Source organism: Rhea pennata, chromosome 23 (genome assembly GCF_028389875.1).
Source record: "Rhea pennata isolate bPtePen1 chromosome 23, bPtePen1.pri, whole genome shotgun sequence".
Taxonomy (NCBI): Eukaryota; Metazoa; Chordata; class Aves; order Rheiformes; family Rheidae; genus Rhea; species Rhea pennata.
In genome coordinates this window covers 6,399,754-6,406,594 of record NC_084685.1, presented here as the reverse complement: position 1 = coordinate 6,406,594, position 6,841 = coordinate 6,399,754, and the positions used below count along the sequence as shown (strand labels likewise).

General features: G+C 64.5%; 1 long non-coding RNA gene across 1 annotated transcript; it reads left to right on the top strand.

Annotated features, from left to right (window-relative positions):
- The first annotated feature begins 1,734 nt into the window (after positions 1–1,734).
- Positions 1,735–4,108, top strand: LOC134150399 (uncharacterized). Its single transcript, XR_009960641.1, has 2 exons — positions 1,735–2,630; positions 3,229–4,108. It is a non-coding gene; the product is annotated as an uncharacterized LOC134150399 (long non-coding RNA).
- The last annotated feature ends 2,733 nt before the right edge of the window (positions 4,109–6,841 follow it).

Genomic DNA, 6,841 nt, shown 5'->3' with positions numbered 1-6,841 from the left:
CCAGGATTCATGGAAAGAGTTAATGGGTTCAATTTTTTCAGCCCTTTCAGTTTGAAATTAGGTAAACTTCCTTTGCTCAGCAGCTGTGAAATTTTGTTTTTAAACCCTGCCTGTCAGCACGATCTATTGAGCGTTGCTGTGTGCACTGGACCCTGCTGATGGAGGCTGGCAGGCGGCCGGGCTGGCTCTCGCGCGCCCGTGGCAGTTTTGTCCCTCTGCTCTGTGACCCTGACAGCTGGAACCAGGCACTGAACTGTTTGATGCCTCCCTTCAAGGGGAATTCCACCCCCCGTTCCCTCCAAATCCAGTACGGTTTTGTAACAGCATTAAAGCAGGTAAGTACCTGGAAGCAGAGATGGTAAATGCCTGTGGTTTAATGCGGGATATTAATACCAGTGATTGTGGTTTTAATGCTTAATCTTTGGTACAGGTGGAGCCTATGAGTTTCTTAATCCTCACAAATCCCTACTGCTGCAATTATAAATGATGATATGAGCGGGATGTAAACTGTCCGGGCAGGGACAGACCTCCTGTGTCTCGTCACTGAGCCCTATGGAGGAGATACAGAAGGTCATTGCTTTTGATTGCAGATTTATTGTTTTTTAATTTCTGTCTTGCTAATGCCTTTGACCAGCTGTACTTTCAGATGTGAATCTGCATTTGTCTTCGGATAAAAATAGACTTCCCTGATAGCAGGGTTGGGGCACGAAGGAAGACGGTGGTAGACCCCTTCTTTATGAAAATACATTGCAAATGATTAACCAGATTGGGCAGAACAGCAGGTTTTGTAATCAGCGTATGTTTATAGAGTGTATTGCTGAAGCCTGTGGATTTAACGTCGTTCTAAGCTGGGTGCCCTGCTCGAGGAGGGGACGTGTTGGGGCAATGTCACAACAGCTGCCACCCGCCAGGCGTCTGCAGCACAGGCCTGCGCAGAGCCTGAACCTGCATCCCCAGATCCGACCCGAAATTAAAATACTGCCTAATGTGAACTGTGGAAACTGTAAGAAAAGCAAACTCTCCTGGCTGGGATCCCTCCCTGCTTGCAGAGAGGGAATTGGCGCTGCTTTGAACGCCCACGCTTCTCCCGAGAGGCAGTCGGCGCTGCCGGGCGCAGGCCTGGGAAGGAGGCGGGCGCCCTGGAGCCGAGGCCTCTCCCCCAAGGCGGCCACGCCGTCCTGCCCCGGGGCCCGGGCCCTTCTGGCCGGGCGTGTGGATCCCTCCTGGAAGCGGGAACAGTCTCGCAGTCAGCCCTGATTCAGCGCCGGGGCTTTGGCAGGAGCTGTGCCCTGTTGTACGAAGGGCTCCAGCCGGCGGCTGCGTTTAGGGCTCTGTGCGCTCGTGCTGTTGGTAGAAGCTGCTGCGCTTTGGGCACGATGCAGAGCAGAGGCTTTACAGGGAGCGAGCTGAAGAAGAGGAGAGTTTCATTGCTCGCACGAGGTCAGACGAAGCCGGGAGCTTAGCAGACATCGCTTTCTTGCTTTAAGGCTTAGGCTGCTGCATCTGTCTTAGGAGGTCTGGCTTTAGCCTGGGCGTAACGTAGTGCCAGCACGGAGGTTTCTTCTCTCGCTTCCCCGCTCGCTGCTGCTGGCCGCACACGGACCGTCGCAGCGACGACCTCGCGGGTGCCGTCCCAGCAGGTTCGACCTGGCGGGGGCCTGCGACTTGTGCTGCTCCTCTCCGGCAGCTTCCTCCGGACGGGCCTCGCTGTGCGCCGCTGCCGCCTCCGGGAGGTTTCTCCCCCTTCCCCCGGGCGCAGATGGATCCATTGCTACGGCGCAGACGGGCTCCCGCGGCGAGCGGCTCGCGCGGACGCGTGGCCGTTGCGACGCGCGGGATGCAGCCGCGTTTTCCCCGGCAGCAGCCGGGGTGGAGGGGTAGGAGCTGCAAGGAGGGGGGTAGCCCGAAACTGAGAGCCCTGAAATCTGGGCCTGGGCTGGATGCTCCAGGCTGGAGGCAGGTCTGCGCCTGAGGGCTGACTCCTCCCTGAAAGGAAGCGTCCTCGTCCGATGCTCTGCTGATGGTGTGTGCTGCTGTTTGCCTGTTAGCTCTGTTTTAGGTTATGCCGGAAAAATGCACTTTTTTTTCTCCCCCCATGGATGTTTATATTTTCCCCCTCTTTCCTGCCGCGGTTATAGCTGAACTTAGACCCCAGGCTGGATGCGCGAGTGTGATGTGCTCTGGAGCAGCCGGAATCGATCCGACGATGCAAAGCCACCGCCGGGGCCGGGAGCCCCCCTCGCTTTATGTAACGGTCTGATAATCCTCCGAGGTCCTGTTTGGTGTTTTTTAAATATGAAAACTGTGTAATGGTGATTAATTTTGAGAGGAAAACTTACATAACACTGCTGACATGCAGGTGGATTATGGTTTTGGATATAAAAGCAGGTGAAGGGAAGCTCCCTGTACAGAAATGAAGGGTGACATCAGAAAGATGAAAGAGCCGTGTGAAGAAACGGGTAGAAATTTTAATGCTTTGAGATGAAAATATCCTGCACGGCTCCCAGCATGAAGCCTGTGAGCTCCTTGGGGCGGTGCGCTGCCAACCACTAGGAAAAAGTGATCTGAGTTTAAAAAAAATTAACACAAAGAGAAAACTGCAGCTGGGAGAAGAAATCAAAGAGCCCAGTGTAAGCGTGGTCCGCGCGGGGCAGGGGACCCGGCGCCCCGCGGGCTGGCGGGTGACGTGGGGCCTCGTCCGCGGTCAGCGGCCGAGGGCTTAGCTGCAGCGAGGAGCTACTGAGTAGCGTATTTGGGGGGGGTTAGGGGGGAATAGCAGGACGTGACTTTCTGCATCGCAGAAAGGCCTGGCGGGGAAAACCTTCTGGAGGAACAGCATAGGAAACGATGGCTGGAATCGGCCCCGTCTTGCCCCCGCTGCTGCGAGCCGGGTTTAGCCCCTCTCGTCCAGCCCAGGAGCTCACCCCGCGCGCGCGGGGCCAGCGCGGCGCTGCGCGTGCCGCTCCTCAGCTGCGCAGCCCACGGCCGTGGCGTCCCGGCTTGTAGGGCTCCCTGCTGGGCTGCCGGGCCGGCGCGTGGGGAGCTCCCAGGAGTCATTTCCCCGCCAAGCTGCACCGGGAGCAGCGTGGTTTGCATGACGCTAGCCGCTGGCGTTCAGCCAAGCGCCGAGGTTCAGGGACCGGGGCAGGCTGGCGAGCCGGGGTGATTAAAGCTTGGGAAACTACCTTGCACTGCTTGCACCCTTCTCATTCCTATAACTCATTGCAGGTATGGATGGATTTTTCTCCCCTCTCGCGAAGCGCCGGCTCCGAGGCACTCTGTGCGCCGGGAAGGGGCCGAGAGCTGCCGCGGAGACGCGCGGGAGGCTTCAGGAAGGCAGCGGGTTCCCGGGACTGCGGCGGCTTTGCTGCAGCGGTCGCTGAATCAGCCGCGTTACGAACCCCTCAAACAGGCTGACGGCGGTGGCGGCATCTCGGGGCCGAGCCGCGGTGGCTGCTCGTAATTGCTGGTTTGCAAAAAAGCGCAGTGGCAGGCTCTGAAAGGGAGGAGAAGCCTGTCCGGAGAGGGGAAAAAAGCGCTCAGCCAAAAACCCAAAGCAGCTTGCTGGTGTTGGGAGTGACTCATCTAATCAAGCTTGTCCAGATGTCGGAGGAAATATTGAAACATATCTAAACACTCCTGCCTCCCAAGTGGCTCTTTAGATCAATCCAAAATCTAATTGTTCTGGCAATAGAAGTTAACACAGCTGAGGGCAAATGGTAGAATAGCAGGAACTGGGAAGAGCTGATGTATTTGTCCTTGTTAAAAGCTGTATTAGAAACTTCAGCCAATAAAGAGAATAAGCAAAGACCTGCTGAGGAAGGTCCAGCCTGGGGGGAGAGAAAAAGCCACCTGCAAACCCGAGCCGTTTGGGCGAGACGGGAGCGCCGGTGGCTCTGTCCCGCCGGGGAAGCCGCCGCGCCGCAGCCCTGCGCCGCGCCGACGCCAGGGGCTTTGCACGCGCCCGGCTCCGCCGTCCCGAGCGCGGCGCCGCGGGCGAGAGGGATTCCGAGCGTCCCCGGCTTCTCAGTGGTGTTCGCAACTGAGCCCTGAGTAAGGTTTATTTCCAGCATGTAGTAGGTATAAATTTAAACTTTTTTTTTCCCCCTCCTCTCTTCCTTGTCGCTTTTTTTTGGCTCGAGGCGCTAGGAGCGAAGCAGCAGCCTCAGCCGCCGCCGGCCGGGAGCCTCGTGGCTGCGCTCCCCCCGCTGCCAGGTGCTGCCCCGGCTTCCCTCTTCCCTACGATCCCAAACTGCCTGGGAACGGGCACGGGGTCCCTCGGCTGCTGCCGTGCTCCTTCCCGCAGCCAGGGGAGCCCGGAGCTCCTCCGCCAGCCCTTTCCCGTGGGCTTAAATCTCAAACGTTTGAGCGCCTCCGGGGATTTCTCCGTGACTGGGACACGCTGGGAAGGAGCTGGGGGGAGCGGGGACACGGGGATGCAGGCAGCTCGCGCCGCAGGGGGACGGGCTGAGCCACTGCCGCCGCCTCCCCGCGACACACTGGGAGCACCCAGCAGCTTCCGCGCTTCGCCTGCCTCCGAGAAAGGCAGCGAGCGGCTCACGGGGCGTGAATAATTTATAGGGAGCCGAGGAAAGAGGCAGGTTTGATCCACCGGCTCTAACGACGCGTTTAACGAGGGAGTCGGGACGAGTCGCGGGGCAGAGCCGCGTGCCGGCTGGCGGTGCCGAGGCTGCCGCTGCTCCCGCGGCGCGTCCCGGCGCGGCGCTGCCCTCGGCACCGCCGGGGCCCTTCGCCGCGGCCAGGTGAGGCTGCCGGCAGCGCGGGCTCCCCGAGGACGCGCGCGGGGCCCCGCGCCCCGGCCCCCCGCCTTCCCCCTTGGTCCTGCGGTTGCCGTCGCCTTTCCCCGTGCAGGCGAAGCGACGCGTGAGCATAACCTAGATTTGCAGCGCAAGTAGTTCAGCTCGATACCGCACTGCAAGGGATTTCTGGAAACACATTTTGGGCATAAAATCTGCCCGGGCTGGAGCAGGCAGCGCTTCCTGGCTGGCATCCCTCCTTCCCGCCGGGTTTGGCGAGGTGCTAACGTGCCCGGATTGCCGGCGAGAGGCCGAGCAGGAGCTTGGCAAGGCCTTTGGGAGGGGGCCAGACCCAAGGCAGCCGGGGCAACGTCCCGGCAGCCTAGGCGGCATCGCTGAAAGCCCTCGGCGGTGCCCAGCCACCCGGGAATGCTCGGGCGGCTCTTGGGGAGCCCGGGAAAGCGCCCGGGGCCGGGTTCGCCCGGGATTTCAGCCAGGCACCTGCTAGGATTTGCACAAACGCGGGGCGAGACGCTGAACCCGCCCGGGAGCTGCGGGAGCCGGGCTGGATCCCCGGGGTTTTCCGCCCCTCGAGCATGCGGCCGAGGCCAGGCCGGCTCTGGCGGGTGCCCGCGCACATGCGTCCCCCTCTCCGGCTCTCGCTGTTACGGGGTCGCCGAACACCGATCCGCTGCATGGGCCGGCCCACCGCACCGGGATGCAGGAGCCGTGCAGGAAACGAGGGGAAAGCAGTGCACGGGGCGCGGTGGCCGTGCCGCGGCGCCATCGAGGGTGCCCCCTTCGGTGGAGACGGGGTGGGAAAGCTGGCGAGGGAGGGCCCCCCCGGGAGGGCCCCCCCCCCCCGGGCGGCAGGGCGCCGGGCTGGAGCCGCGGATCCGGCTTTCATCCCCGAAAGCCCCCGGCGCTTCCTGCAGCGCTGCTCTGCCCTTCGGGCCGCCGCCGGTGGCCCTGCCCGTGCGGCTCCCGCAGCCCGGGGAGCCCTTTCCAGGCCGGCGGTGCGCACGTCCCCCCCGCCTGCCTGCGCCCGTCCCCTGGCGCCGCGGCCGTGCCGGCTGCCGGGGCCGATCGATGGGTGCTGCAATTCCCCCAGGGCCCGGGGGGCTCTGGAGCGCGAGGCGGGGAGGCTGCTGGGGGGGAGTGGGGTGGGGGGTGCCCCAGGGAGCCTGTGCAGGATGCAGGGGGGGGATTTGGGGGTGTTGGAGCATTTGGGTGCCCTGGAGAGCCCATGCAGGGCAGGGGGTGCAGAGGAGGGCGTGAGTGCCCTGGGGTGCAGCTTAGGGGGTATGGGGCGGGGTGGGTGCCTCGGTGAGCCCATGTGGGGTGGGGGGTGCAGAGGGGGTTGGGGAGCCCGTGCAGAGTGTGTTTGGGGGGTGCGGGCATGTTTGGGTGCTCCGAGGAGCCCATGGGGGGATGGGGGGTGCAGGGGGGGGCCGCGCGGGGCGGGAGGCAGCCGGGACCCCCCCCCCCGCCGCTCCGTGCCGCCCCGGTGGGCAGGGCCGGGCCGGGCCGGGCCGGGCCGGGGGAGGCGCCGCGGCGGCGGGAGCGGCGGGAGCGCACGGCGGTGCCGGAGCCGCAGCCGGAGCCGCAGCCGCAGCCGGAGCCGCCGCACCGGGAGCGCCGCGCCGCGCCCTGCCCGCGCCCGGCGGCAGCGGCGGGGCCGGACACGAGGTGGGGAAGGGCCGGGGAGCGACGGCCGGTGGGCAGCGGCCGCGGCCGGGGCAGGGCAGGGCAGGGGCAGGGGCAGGGGCAGGCGGGGCCCGGGGAAGGGGGGCAGCGCGGAGGGGAGGGGGCCGGGCCGAGCCGAGCCGAGCCGGGCCAGGCGGCGGCTGCGGTGCCCGGCGGCCCCGGGGGGCAGGACCGGGGCGGGGTGGGGGGCAGCGAGGCAGCCCCGGGGGGGCCCGGGCCGAGCCGCTCCCGCTCCCGCCGCGCCCGCACCTGCCGCTCCCGCAGCCCCGACCCCCCCTCCCCGGGCCCGGCGGCGGCCAGCGCGGCCCCCCCGGGGCCCCAGCGCGGGGCTCGGAGCCGTGGTTGGGTTTCCGCAGCTTTTCAACGGGGGGCGAATG